Below are 15,065 nucleotides of genomic sequence, written 5' to 3' on the forward strand. Positions count from 1 at the left end.
GCTGGAGGGGCTGCGGACATGAAGGACACATCTCACACATATGGTGGGAATGTAGAAATATTAAAACATTTTGGTCCGGGGTCTTTAAGAACATTAATAAAACCTTGAATACAGATATCTCACCATCCCCAGATATAATAATGCTGAGCCATCCCCCCCCCATTTCCTGCAAAATAAGAAAACATTTGTTTCAGATTCTGCTCAACTCAGCCAATCAGTTGATCCCAAAATTGTGGAAATCCACTCGCATACCCTCGATTTCAGAATGGAAAGATTTAGTCAATAAAAATCTCCTGCTCGAGAGGTTTTACTACCTTAAATTAGGCCAACTTTCATTATTCCAAGACATGGTCTTCCTCTGGGAATCTAATATATATGCAGGTACATAACTTTTGATTTAGATAAAGGGATATGTACACATTAAATTCTCTCTTGCCCTCTGCACAAATACCTAACTTGTAATCAAAACAGTTAGTGGTGGGTACAGTTGGTGACTTAATCTAATCTATCTTTCTTTCTTTTCTTACCATTTCTACCTCGTGTAACTAAGGCCCATTACGGGCGGGTAGCCAATTGCAATTTCAACTATGAGCAGTTCGTGGGGGGAGTCCCACTCCCGGATGCCCAATAATTAAAACATCCTGAGGGCATGATTAGTCTGTTCAATCTTTTTCTTTTCAATTAGAACTCTCAGTACCCATAGCACATATGTGAAGGAATAAGGAAACAAACGGGACGTTTGGGGGGGATGCTTTTCCCTACGTATCATGTCACTTGTTGCTACCTGTATGTTTTATTGAATGGTGAAATGTAAAAATGGTTTCTTTTCTATGTCTTTTATTGTCTTTTATTGTTATATTTTTACAAAATAAGTAAAGATGAATATTAAAAAAAAAAAAAAAAACACAGGAGCTCCTAGGACTCCTCACCAAGACCCTGACCTTCCTGACATGTTTAGCCGTGAACTGGCTTTATCAAAGGACGATCGCGCCGCAGAGATGTCGGCTTTTTATAGCGTGTATATCCACGCCCACAAGTCTGATGTCATTTGTTGTGGGATTGTTCATTGGGTAGTGTATAGCAGCACACCCTCATTTGTGATTTAATTTTCATTTGGGTTTCTGATTGGATGATGGTACCAACAGCTGTTGGATTGTAAACAAAGGGAATAGCTGTATGCATTTCTATATCATAGTTATCAGAGTTGTGTTCTTAGACAATATAGTTATATTCTTTATGTTTAATACCTCGTGAGGTTATAATTTCGGAGTTGAATTATCCTTTGGAGTAACCCGGTATAAACACGTAGGCCTAGATTTAGAGTTCGGCGTTAGCCGTGAAAACCAGCGTTAGAGGCTCCTAACGCTGGTTTTAGGCTACCGCCGGTATTTGGAGTCAGTGATTAAAGGGTCTAACGCTCACTTTTCAGCCGCGACTTTTCCATACCGCAGATCCCCTTACGTCAATTGCGTATCCTATCTTTTCAATGGGATCTTCCTACTGTACCCTAAAGTACACTAACACCCATAAACTACCTATGCACCCCTAAACCGAGGTCCCCCCACATCGCCGCAACTCGATTACATTTTTTAACCCCTAATCTGCTGACCGCCACCTACGTTATACTTATGTACCCCTAATCTGCTTCCCCTAACACCGCCGACCCCTGTATTATATTTATTAACCCCTAACCTGCCCCCCTCAACGTCGCCGCCAGCTACTTACAATAATTAACCCCTAATCTGCCGACCGCAAAGCGCCGCCACCTACGTTATCCTTATGTACCCCTAATCTGCTGCCCCTAACACCGCCGACCCCTATATTATATTTATTAACCCCTAACCTGCCCCCCACAATGTCGCCGACACCTGCCTACACTTATTAACCCCTAATCTGCTGAGAGGACCTGAGCGCTACTATAATAAAGTTATTAACCCCTAATCCGCCTCACTAACCCTATCATAAATAGTATTAACCCCTAATCTGCCCTCCCTAACATCGCCAACACCTAACTTCAATTATTAACCCCTAATCTGACGACCGTAGCTCACCGCTACTCTAATAAATGTATTAACCCCTAAAGCCAAGTCTAACCCTAACACTAACACCCCCCTAAGTTAAATATAATTTTAATCTAACGAAATTAATTAACTCTTATTAAATAAATTATTCCTATTTAAAGCTAAATACTTACCTGTAAAAAAAAATCCTAATATAGCTACAATATAAATTATAATTACATTGTAGCTATTTTAGGATTAATATTTATTTTACAGGCAACTTGGTAATTATTTTAACTAGGTACAATAGCTATTAAATAGTTAAGAACTATTTAATAGTTACCTAGTTAAAATAATAACAAAATTACCTGTAAAATAAGTCCTAACCTAAGTTATAATTAAACCTAACACTACCCTATCAATAAATTAATTAAATAAAATACCTACAATTACCTACAATAAAACCTAACACTACACTATCAATAAATAAATTAAATACAATTTCTACAAATAACTACAATTACATAAACTAACTAAAGTACAAAAAATAAAAAAGAACTAAGTTACAAAAAATAAAAAAATATTTACAAACATAAGAAAAATATTACAACAATTTTAAACTAATTACACCTACTCTAAGCCCCCTAATAAAATAACAAAGACCCCCAAAATAAAAAAATGCCCTACCCTATTCTAAATTAATAAATTTAAAAGCTCTTTTACCTTACCAGCCCTGAACAGGGCCCTTTGCGGGGCATGCCCCAAGAAAATCAGCTCTTTTGCCTGTAAAAAAAAACATACAATACCCCCCCCAACATTACAACCCACCACCCACATACCCCTAATCTAACCCAAACCCCCCTTAAATAAACCTAACACTAAGCCCCTGAAGATCTTCCTACCTTGTCTTCACCATACCAGGTTCACCGATCCGTCCTGGCATCCGGTGCTGAAGAGGTCCAGAAGAGGCTCCAAAGTCTTCCTCCTATCCGGCAAGAAGAGGACATCCGGACCGGCAAACATCTTCATCCAAGCTGCATCTTCGATCTTCTTCAATCCGGTGCGGAGCGGGTACATGTTGAAGCATCCGACGCGGATCCATCCTCTTCTTCCGGCGTCTCCCGACGAATGACGGTTCCTTTAAGGGACGTCATCCAAGATGGCGTCCCTCGAATTCCGATTGGCTGATAGTATTCTATCAGCCAATCGGAATTAAGGTAGGAATATTCTGATTGGCTGATGGAATCAGCCAATCAGAATCAAGTTCAATCCGATTGGCTGATCCAATCAGCCAATCAGATTGAGCTCGCATTCTATTGGCTGTTCCGATCCTACCTTAATTCCGATTGGCTGATAGAATACTATCAGCCAATCGGAATTCGAGGGACGCCATCTTGGATGACGTCCCTTAAAGGAACCGTCATTCGTCGGGAGACGCCGGAAGAAGAGGATGGATCCGCGTCGGATGCTTCAACATGGACCCGCTCCGCACCGGATGGAAGAAGATCGAAGATGCAGCTTGGATGAAGATGTTTGCCGGTCCGGATGTCCTCTTCTTGCCGGATAGGAGGAAGACTTTGGAGCCTCTTCTGGACCTCTTCAGCACCGGATGCCAGGACGGATCGGTGAACCTGGTATGGTGAAGACAAGGTAGGAAGATCTTCAGGGGCTTAGTGTTAGGTTTATTTAAGGGGGGTTTGGGTTAGATTAGGGGTATGTGGGTGGTGGGTTGTAATGTTGGGGGGGGGTATTGTATGTTTTTTTTTACAGGCAAAAGAGCTGATTTTCTTGGGGCATGCCCCGCAAAGGGCCCTGTTCAGGGCTGGTAAGGTAAAAGAGCTTTTAAATTTATTAATTTAGAATAGGGTAGGGCATTTTTTTATTTTGGGGGTCTTTGTTATTTTATTAGGGGGCTTAGAGTAGTTGTAATTAGTTTAAAATTGTTGTAATATTTTTCTTATGTTTGTAAATATTTTTTTATTTTTTGTAACTTAGTTCTTTTTTATTTTTTGTACTTTAGTTAGTTTATGTAATTGTAGTTATTTGTAGAAATTGTATTTAATTTATTTATTGATAGTGTAGTGTTAGGTTTTATTGTAGGTAATTGTAGGTATTTTATTTAATTAATTTATTGATAGGGTAGTGTTAGGTTTAATTATAACTTAGGTTAGGACTTATTTTACAGGTAATTTTGTTATTATTTTAACTAGGTAACTATTTAATAGCTATTGTACCTAGTTAAAATAATTACCAAGTTGCCTGTAAAATAAATATTAATCCTAAAATAGCTACAATGTAATTATAATTTATATTGTAGCTATATTAGGATTTTTTTTTACAGGTAAGTATTTAGCTTTAAATAGGAATAATTTATTTAATAAGAGTTAATTAATTTCGTTAGATTAAAATTATATTTAATTTAGGGAGGTGTTAGTGTTAGGGTTAGACTTAGCTTTAGGGGTTAATCCATTTATTAGAGTAGCGGTGAGCTACGGTCGTCAGATTAGGGGTTAATAATTGAAGTTAGGTGTCGGCGATGTTAGGGAGGGCAGATTAGGGGTTAATACTATTTATGATAGGGTTAGTGAGGCGGATTAGGGGTTAATAACTTTATTATAGTAGCGCTCAGGTCCGCTCGGCAGATTAGGGGTTAATAAGTGTAGGCAGGTGTCGGCGACGTTGAGGGGGGCAGATTAGGGGTTAATAAATATAATATAGGGGTCGGCGGTGTTAGGGGCAGCAGATTAGGGGTACATAAGGATAACGTAGGTGGCGGCGCTTTGCGGTCGGCAGATTAGGGGTTAATTATTGTAAGTAGCTGGCGGCGACGTTGTGGGGGCAGGTTAGGGGTTAATAAATATAATATAGGGGTCGGCGGTGTTAGGGGCAGCAGATTAGGGGTACATAGGGATAATGTAAGTTGCGGCGGTTTACGGAGCGGCAGATTAGGGGTTAATAATAATATGCAGGGGTCAGCGATAGCGGGGGCGGCAGATTAGGGGTTAATAAGTGTAAGGGTAGGGGTGTTTAGACTCGGGGTACATGTTAGAGTGTTAGGTGCAGACGTAGGAAGTGTTTGCCCATAGGAAACAATGGGGCTGCGTTAGGAGCTGAACGCTGCTTTTTTGCAGGTGTTAGGTTTTTTTTCAGCTCAAACAGCCCCATTATTTCCTATGGGAGAATCGTGCACGAGTACGTTTTTGAGGCTGGCCGCGTCCGTAAGCAACTCTGGTATCGAGAGTTGCATTTGCGGTAAAAATGCTCTACGCTCCTTTTTTGGAGCCTAACGCAGCATTTTTTTGAACTCTCGATACCAGAGTTAATTTTATGGTGCGGCCAGAAAAAAGCCCGCGTAGCGTTAACAGCCCATCTACCGCCAAACTCCAAATCTAGGCCGTAGTGTATTGCGTGTTATACATATTTATTTCTATTCTGTATTATGTCTATATATCTCTAAGAAGTTCGATTATAACAAAAATAGAAGATATACCTGTTTTTCTTTAAAAAAATAATAAAAACCGTGATAAACTATTGTGAATGTGTTTGAATTATATATTTAGACAGAAATCAATTTTGTTGTATAATTGAGATCCGTATCGTGAATTATTTTATTATCTAGTGATTCGGATCTATATATAACACCTTTTGAATCCGATTTTCCTATATATATATATTGCATCATATTTTTATCAATATAATTGTGATTAGTGTGTATATATTTAAGTATAAAACGTAACAACATAACTTAGGCTAATTTACCAGCATGATAAATCAGAATTGTGTAACTAACATGGTGTAAAAATAGGCAACTTGGCCTGTGATGTGTGAAGAAAGGGGAGAAGAAAGGAAAAACAAGATTTATATCTCAAATGGAATGTAATGAGAAGCACTTCCATGGAATGAAGTACATTACTTGAATAGAGACACTATCTATAGTGATTTGTGACATTATACTAGATGGAATGCTGTAGGATAGTCTTTATGTAATTCTTTCTATAATTTACACTCATTTATGTTTCTATAATGATTTTAATAATAATAGGTTTCGAAAGCATACTGATATTCCTAATACCTTAACGAAAAGGAGAGAAGTTGTTCTGTTCATTTAGACCAGATGGTTGAACTGTATTTAGCAGAAAGATCCATCTACTCTCAGCTTGTAACAATCTTTTTTTCTACATTTCCACCTCTAATAATTCTCATTTTAATTTTTTGAATTCCATAACATTTCAATTCAGATTGTTTTGAGTTATGTCTGTTAAGAAAATGGCAATCTACTGAAGTTAGCTGTTTTCCCGCTGTTAGATCTTTAGAGGCATTTTTAATATTTCTTAGATGTTCATGTAATCTGGTTCTTATCTTTCTCGTCGTCATACTGACGTATGTATTTGCACAATTATAGGTTAAAGCATAAATGACACCCTCTGTCTGACAGTTAATGTATTCTTTGATTTTATGTTTTCGGTTGAAGCGATCTCGAATGTCCTGTTTTTTTTAGCTTATAGCTACAGGTACTGCAGGTTCCACATTTATGTGATCCTTTAGAAATTGATCCAGTGGTTTTTTGGCCTTCAAAATGACTTGGACTCAAAAGATCTTTCAAGTTTCGTGTTCTTCTATACACAAATTGCACTTTGTCATTTAGAATTTTGGATAAAATTGGATCTGATTTCAGAATGTACTAATTGTTTTGAAGTATCTTTAGTACTTGTGCACTTTTTGGGTTATAGGTTGAAATGAATCTAATTTCATCCTGTTTAGGTTAATCCTTTTACTGCAATAATTCACTTTTGTTGGTAGATCTAGCGCGATGTTCGTCTTTTTTATTTATCTTTTACTGTAGCCTCTTACCACTAATTTCTTTGATAGTTCTTTCGCTCTGATTTGGTAGTCTATATCTGATGAGCAGTTCCGCCTCATACGGAGAAATTCTCCTGTTGGGAGTGCTCTTACTGTATTAGGTGCATGTGCACTTGAACTGTGTAGGAGGCTATTAGTTGCAGGTTTTTCTGAAATCAGATCCAATTTTATCCAAAATTCTAAGTGACAAAGTGCAATCTGGGTATAGAAGAACACGCAACTTGAAAGATCTTTTTAGTCCAAGTCATTTTGAACACATAAAATCAAAGAAAACAGGAAAGCGGGAAAACAGCTAACTTCGGTAGCTCGCCATTTTCTTAAAAGACATAACTCAAAACAATCTGAATTGAAATGTTATGGAATTAAAAAAAAGGTGTTTCTACATATGGTATTAGGAATATCAGTATGCTTTCGAAACCTATTATTATTAAAATCATTATAGAAACATAAATGAGTGTATATTATAGAAAGAATTACATAAAGAATATCCTACAAAAATCCATCTAGTATAATGTCATGAATCACTATAGTGTCTCTATTCAAGTAATGTACTTCATTTCATGGAAGTGCTTCTCATTACATTCCATTTGGGATATAAATCTTGTTCTTCCTTTTTCCTTTCTTTCCCGTTTCTTCACACATCACAGGCCAAGTTGCCTATTTTTACACCATGCTAGTTACACAATTCTGATTTAGCATGCTGGTAAATTAGCCTAAGTTATGTTGTTACGTTTTATACTTAAATATATACACACTAATCACAATAATATTCATAAAAAATATGATGCAATATATATATATATATATATGAAAATCGGATTCAAAAGGTGTTATATATAGATCCGAGTCACCAGATAATAAAATAATTCAAGACACTGATCTCAATTATACAACAAAATTAATTTCTGTCTAAATATATAATTCAAACACATTCACAATAGTTTATCACGGTTTTTATTATTTTTTCAAAGAAAAACAGGTATATCTTCTATTTTTGTTATAATCAAACTTCTTAGAGATACATAGACATAATACAGAATAGAAATAAATATGTATAACACGCAATACACTACGTGTTTATACCGGGGTACCCCAAAGGATAATTCAACTCCGAAATTACAGCCTCACGAGGTATTAAACATAAAGATTATAACTATATTGTCTAAGAACACAACTCTGATAACTACGATATAGAAATGCATACAGCAATTTGCTTTGTTGACAATCCAACAATTGTTAGTACCATCATCCAATCCGAAACCCAAATGAAAATTACATCACGAATGAGGGTGTGCTGCTATACGCTACCCAATAAACAATCCCACAACAAATGACATAAGACTTGTGGGCGTGGATATGCACGCTATAAAAAGCCGACATCCTGGCGGTGCAATCATCCTTTGATAAAACCGGTTCACGGCTAAACATGTCAAGAAGGTCAGGGTCTTGGTGAGGAGTCCTAGGAGCTCCTGTGTTTTTAGCTAGCCTTAAGCTATCCTTTAATTACTTTAGACATTTGAAATAGATGCTAACATAACGTTTTGGTCTCTGAACTAAGTAACTTGTAATGTGGGTAACGCTTTAAATTAATTTTGAAAACGATCAACTCTGATTTAACTCAAGTCAGACAGTGGGATGTCAGCAATGATAAAATGCTACAAAGTGGGCATGACATAATCCACTGATACTACTATATAACTGAGAAATATGAATGGTCAGAGTGTGAATATACACTATTTGTTAACGTATAACACTATGTGAAAGTGATAAAGTCCTTGCATATCAAAGCTGGATTAAGACAGTATTACTAAGCCAACAGACCTTAAATTGAGCGGATTTATTATAGACATATTTTGTAACATGCATAATTCCTCAAATATAAGAAAAGGTCATTTAAAAGCATCAATTACGGTTAATAATTGCTAAAGAATAAACCCATAAGTAAGCGATAAAGTCTTTCAATATTAAGATGGATTGAGATATTATTATTAAATTAATAAACCCTATGCTAAAACGGACCTTTTACACTGAGCTATATATGTATTATGCTTTATACCGTGAACACAAGAAAAGATCAACTATAAGTACAATTAATGATCTATAAGCTTAAAAAATAAGAATTGATTAGCTTCCCTAAAGCTAAGAATATTAAGAGCCTGATATACAGGCATACAGCTAATCAGTTGTTCGTATAGTGAGTTTAAACAACTATTATCTTCCAAATGCTGAATAACAATACTAATTAACAAAAAGTGTACAAAAACACACAACACATAAAATAACATCCAGGAATTATCATTCTAAGCAAAATCGTTATAGAGTATTACGTTATAGGTGATTTTTATTATGCAACTGATAAGCCAACAATCTGGCAACTATAGTTAGATCTGGATACCACAAGGAAATAATTTCAGTATACAAAAGGAGTTATAATAAGACTCTGACTCTAGTCACAAGAACTTATGCCTTTCATGGATATACTAAGCCTATAATAATACTCAAACAACGCATAGATACATAGTTTAAAAAGAGTAATTTTGCTGTAAACGCTAGAAAATAACTATAACAGCAGTTTCTTACTATACAGACTATGAATTAACTATAATCAGTATATATCTTAGCTAATTATTAGAAGTTTTGTTTCATAACGAGCAAGCATCACAAACAGAAACATGTCAGCTATACTGAACAATTAGATCAACAACACAAGTCTCACTATTCCATAGGGTTATTTACATCTTATGATTTTTAGTTGAAACACAATTACGGCATACATATTACGTTCTACTGGAGGGTACTTAAGTGTGATTTTAAACTATTTTCCTATTTTTATTAAGTAACTATCAAAAGTTAAGTTTTATCATTTATTTCCACAAGTCCATAATAAGTGCTGTGTTCAATTAAATTTGCTTATAGGTTACCACCCAGAGTGCTAAGAAGTGTATTGTTTTTCAGAGTAAGTCTCCTCTTACTCTTATCAAATTTGTATGGGCTAGATTACGTCTGGAGCACTATTGTTAGTGTGAGGAGTGTAATCTAAACCGCCATAACCCCATCTCAAAATTCCCCACAACACTATTAACCCCTAATCCGTGACAACCCCACTACTATATTAACCTCTTAACCACCACACACCCACATAACAAACTACGCTATTAACTACTTAACCGCCACAACCCCCACCGCAAAGTACCATACTACACTTTTAATCCCTAAACCGCCACAACCCCCACCGCAAACTACCCCACTGATTAACCTATCTTTCACAAAAAATACTAAACAACCACCACCAAAAAAAGGCTATCTAAAAAAACTACTCTGGGATTTGGCCTTAGAAGGGCATTTGGCTCTTTTTCTGCCCCAACAACAACAAAAAAAAATCAACCAAAAAAAAGCCTAAACCCCAAAGATGGTACTCACCAAACTTGAATCCGGCTCCTATGTGGCAGCAGCAGTGGTCCATCTTCATATCGGCAGCGGTCTACTATCTCATCCATCTTCTTATGTTTGGATCTTCTGTCCCCGAAGTCCTCTTCATGTGGTCACCCGCCACACATTGAATTTTTAATGTTAAGTACCCCCTTTATTAGGGGGTACCTTTGCATTCCTATTGGATAATTTTAATTTTCAAATTTGGCTGATTTAAATTTGAAAATAAAAATCAGCCAATAGGAATGCAAGGGTTCCACTATATAAAGGGGGTACCTTTCATTCAAAATTCAGTGTGCAGCTGGTGACTGCATGAAGAGGACATCGGACACAGAAGATCCAAAGATAAGAAGAAAAGAAGATGGATGAAGAAAGAAGATTGTCGCTGCTTCCACTTAGGAGCCAGATTTAAGTTTGGTGAGTATGATATTTGAGGTTTAGCAAACAGCTTTTTTGGGTGTGTTTTTTTTCCAGAATGTTTTCTTTTTTTGGGGGGGGGGGGGCAGCAAAATAGATCATTGTCCTTCTATAGGCAATGACCAAACAAATGCCCTTTTCAGGGTAATTTTTAGAATAGTTTTTTTCAGATAGCCTTTTTGGGGGGGTTACTTGTATTGTAAAATGGGTTAGTATTTTTTTGTGTGGAAAAAGAGATAAATCACTTTACAAAAAGCCATTCTAAGGGCTATTGCTATAGTTTAGTTTAGTTTTAGAATAGTTTTTTTTTAATTTTGCAGTGTTTTTTTTTAAGTGGGCCTTTAGCTTTAGAATAGGCATTACTGTTTTTTTATTTTGGAAAATTAGGCCTAGATTTAGAGTTTTGCGGCCAAAGGGGTGCGTTAGCTACGCGTGCTTTTTTCTGGCCGCACCTTTTAAATACAGCTGGTATTTAGAGTTCACAGAAGGGCTGCGTTAGGCTCCAAAAAAGGAGCGTATAGCATATTTACCGCAACTGCAACTCTCGATACCAGCGGTGCTTACGGACGCGGCCAGCTTCAAAAACGTTCTCGTGCACGATTCCCCCATAGGAAACAATGGAGCAGTTTGAGCTGAAAAAAAACCTAACACCTGCAAAAAAGCAGCGTTCAGCTCCTAACGCAGCCCCATTGTTTCCTATGGGGAAACACTTCCTAAGTCTGCACCTAACACCCTAACATGAACCCTGAGTCTAAACACCCCTAACCTTACACTTATTAACCTCTAATCTGCCGACCCCGCTATCGCTGACCCCTGCATTACACAATTAACCCCTAATCTGCCGCTCCGGACACCGCCGCAACCTACATTATCCCTATGTACCCCTAATCTGCTGCCCCTAACACCGCCGACCCCCATATTATATTTATTAACCCCTAATCTGCCCCCCACAACGTCACCGCAAGCTATCTACAATAATTAACCCCTAATCTGCCGATCGCACCTCACCGCTATTATAATAAAGTTATTAACCCCTAATCCGCCTCACTCCCGCCTCAATGACCCTATAAGAAATAGTATTAACCCCTAATCTGCCCTCCCTAACATCGCCGACACCTAACTTCAATTATTAACCCCTAATCTGCCGATCGCACCTCACCGCTACTATAATAAATGGATTAACCCCTAAAGCTAAGTCTAACCCTAACACTAACACCCCCCTAAGTTAAATATAATTTAATTCTAACGAAAAAAATTAACTCTTATTAAATAAATTATTCCTATTTAAAGATAAATACTTACCTGTAAAATAAACCCTAATATAGCTACAATATAAATTATAATTATATTGTAGCTATTTTAGGATTAATATTTATTTTACAGGCAACTTTGTATTTATTTTAACCAGGTACAATAGCTATTAAATAGTTATTAACTATTTAATAGCTAAAATAGTTAAAATAATTACAAAATTACCTGTAAAATAAATCCTAACCTAAGTTACAATTAAACCTAACACTACACTATCAATAAATTAATTAAATAAAATACCTACAATTATCTACAATTAAACCTAACACTAACTATCAACAAATGAATTAAATACAATACCTACAAATAACTACAATTAAATAAACTAACTAAAGTACAAAAAAATAAAAAAGAACTAAGTTACAAAAAATAAAAAAATATTTATAAACATTAGAAAAATATTACAACAATTTTAAACTAATTACACCTACTCTAAGCCCCCTAATAAAATAACAAAGACCCCCAAAATAAAAAAATGCCCTACCCTATTCTAAATTAAAAAAGTTCAAAGCTCTTTTACATTACCAGCCCTGAAAAGGGCCATTTGCGGGGCATGCCCCAAATAATTCAGCTCTTTTGCCTGTAAAAAAAGAAATACAATCCCCCACCCAACATTACAACCCACCACCCACATACCCCTAATCTAACCCAAACCCCCCTTAAATAAACCTAACACTAAGCCCCTGAAGATCTTCCTACCTTATCTTCACCATACCAGGTTCACCGATCCGTCCTCCGAAGTCTTCATCCAAGCCCAAGCGGGGGCTGGCGATCCATAATCCGGCTGAAGTCTTCTATCAAGCGGCGGCTGAAGAGGTCCAGAAGAGGCTCCAAAGTCTTCATCCTATCTGGGAAGAAGAGTAGATCTAAACCGGCAACCATCTTGATCCAAGCGGCATCTTCTATCTTCATCCGATGACGAACGGCTCCATCTTGAAGACCTCCGGCGCGGATCCATCCTCTTCTTCCGACGTCCAACTGAAGAATGAAGGTTCCTTTAAGGGACGTCATCCAAGATGGCGTCCCTCGAATTCCGATTGGCTGATAGGATTCTATCAGCCAATCGGAATTAAGGTAGGAAAATTCTGATTGGCTGATGGAATCAGCCAATCAGATTCAAATTCAATCAGATTGACTGATTGGATCAGCCAATCAGATTGAGCTCGCATTCTATTGGCTGATCGGAACAGCCAATAGAATGCGAGCTCAATCTGATTGGCTGATCCAATCAGTCAATCTGATTGAATTTGAATCTGATGGGCTGATTCCATCAGCCAATCAGAATTTTCCTACCTTAATTCCGATTGGCTGATAGAATCCTATCAGCCAATCGGAATTCGAGGGACGCCATCTTGGATGACGTCCCTTAAAGGAACCTTCATTCTTCAGTTGGACGTCGGAAGAAGAGGATGGATCCGCGCCGGAGGTCTTCAAGATGGAGCAGTTCGTCATCGGATGAAGATAGAAGATGCCGCTTGGATCAAGATGGTTGCCGGTCCGGATCTACTCTTCTTCCCGGATAGGATGAAGACTTTGGAGCCTCTTCTGGACCTCTTCAGCCGCCGCTTGATAGAAGACTTCAGCCGGATTATGGATCGCCAGCCCCCGCTTGGGATTGGATGAAGACTTTGGAGGACGGATCGGTGAACCTGGTATGGTGAAGATTAGGTAGGAAGATCTTCAGGGGCTTAGTGTTAGGTTTATTTAAGGGTTTTTTTTTTATGTGGGTGGTGGGTTGTAATGTTGGGGTTGGGGGATTGTATTTCTTTTTTTACAGGCAAAAGAGCTGAATTATTTGGGGCATGCCCCGCAAATGACCCTTTTCAGGGCTGGTAAGGTAAAAGAGCTTTTAACTTTTTTAATTTAGAATAGGGTAGGGCATTTTTTTTATTTTGTTATTTTATTAGGGGGCTTAGAGTAGGTGTAATTAGTTTAAAATTGTTGTAATATTTTTCTAATGTTTGTAAATATTTTTTTATTTTTTGTAACTTAGTTCTTTTTTATTTTTTGTACTTTAGTTAGTTTATTTAATTGTAGTTATTTGTAGGTATTGTATTTAATTAATTTGTTGATAGTGTAGTGTTAGGTTTAATTGTAGATAATTGTAGGTATTTTATTTAATTAATTTATTGATAGTGTAGTGTTAGGTTTAATTGTAACTTAGGTTAGGATTTATTTTACAGGTAATTTTGTAATTATTTTAACTATTTTAGCTATTAAATAGTTAATAACTATTTAATAGCTATTGTACCTGGTTAAAATAAATTCAAAGTTGCCTGTAAAATAAATATTAATCCTAAAATAGCAACAATATAATTATAATTTATATTGTAGCTATATTAGGGTTTATTTTACAGGTAAGTATTTATCTTTAAATAGGAATAATTTATTTAATAAGAGTTAATTTTTTTCGTTAGATTTAAATTATATTTAACTTAGGGGGGTGTTAGTGTTAGGGTTAGACTTAGCTTTAGGGGTTAATCCATTTATTATAGTAGCGGTGAGGTGCGATCGGCAGATTAGGGGTTAATAATTGAAGTTAGGTGTCGGCGATGTTAGGGAGGGCAGATTAGGGGTTAATACTATTTCTTATAGGGTTAGTGAGGCAGGAGTGAGGCGGATTAGGGGTTAATAATTGTAGGTAGGTGGCGGCGACGTTGGGGGGGGCAGATTAGGGGTTAATAAATATAATATAGGGGTCGGCGGTGTTAGGGGCAGCAGATTAGGGGTTCATAGGGATAACGTAGATGGCGGCGGTATACGGAGCAGCAGATTAGGGGTTAAAAATTTTAATTGAGTGGCGGCGATGTGGGGAGACCTCGATTTAGGGGTACATAGGTAGTTTATGGGTGTTAGTGTACTTTAGACCACAGTAGTTAAGAGCTTTATGAACCGGCGTTAGCCCAAAAACCTCTTAACTCCTGTTTTTTTTCTGCGGCTGGAGTCTTGTCATTAGATTTCTAACGCTCACTTCAGCCAAAACTCTAAATACCGGCGTTAGAAAGATCCCATTGAAAATATAGGATACGCAAATGGCATAGGGGGATC

The 15,065-nt window shown here is 37.0% G+C and overlaps 1 protein-coding gene across 1 annotated transcript in view; it reads right to left on the reverse strand.

The window, feature by feature from the left end:
• LOC128645401 (sodium channel protein type 2 subunit alpha-like) overlaps nt 1-15,065 on the reverse strand; it is a 584,077-nt gene that overhangs the window by 58,367 nt on the left and 510,645 nt on the right. The gene's annotated exons all lie outside the window — the stretch shown is intronic.

Source organism: Bombina bombina, chromosome 1 (assembly GCF_027579735.1).
Source record: "Bombina bombina isolate aBomBom1 chromosome 1, aBomBom1.pri, whole genome shotgun sequence".
NCBI lineage: Eukaryota > Metazoa > Chordata > Amphibia > Anura > Bombinatoridae > Bombina > Bombina bombina.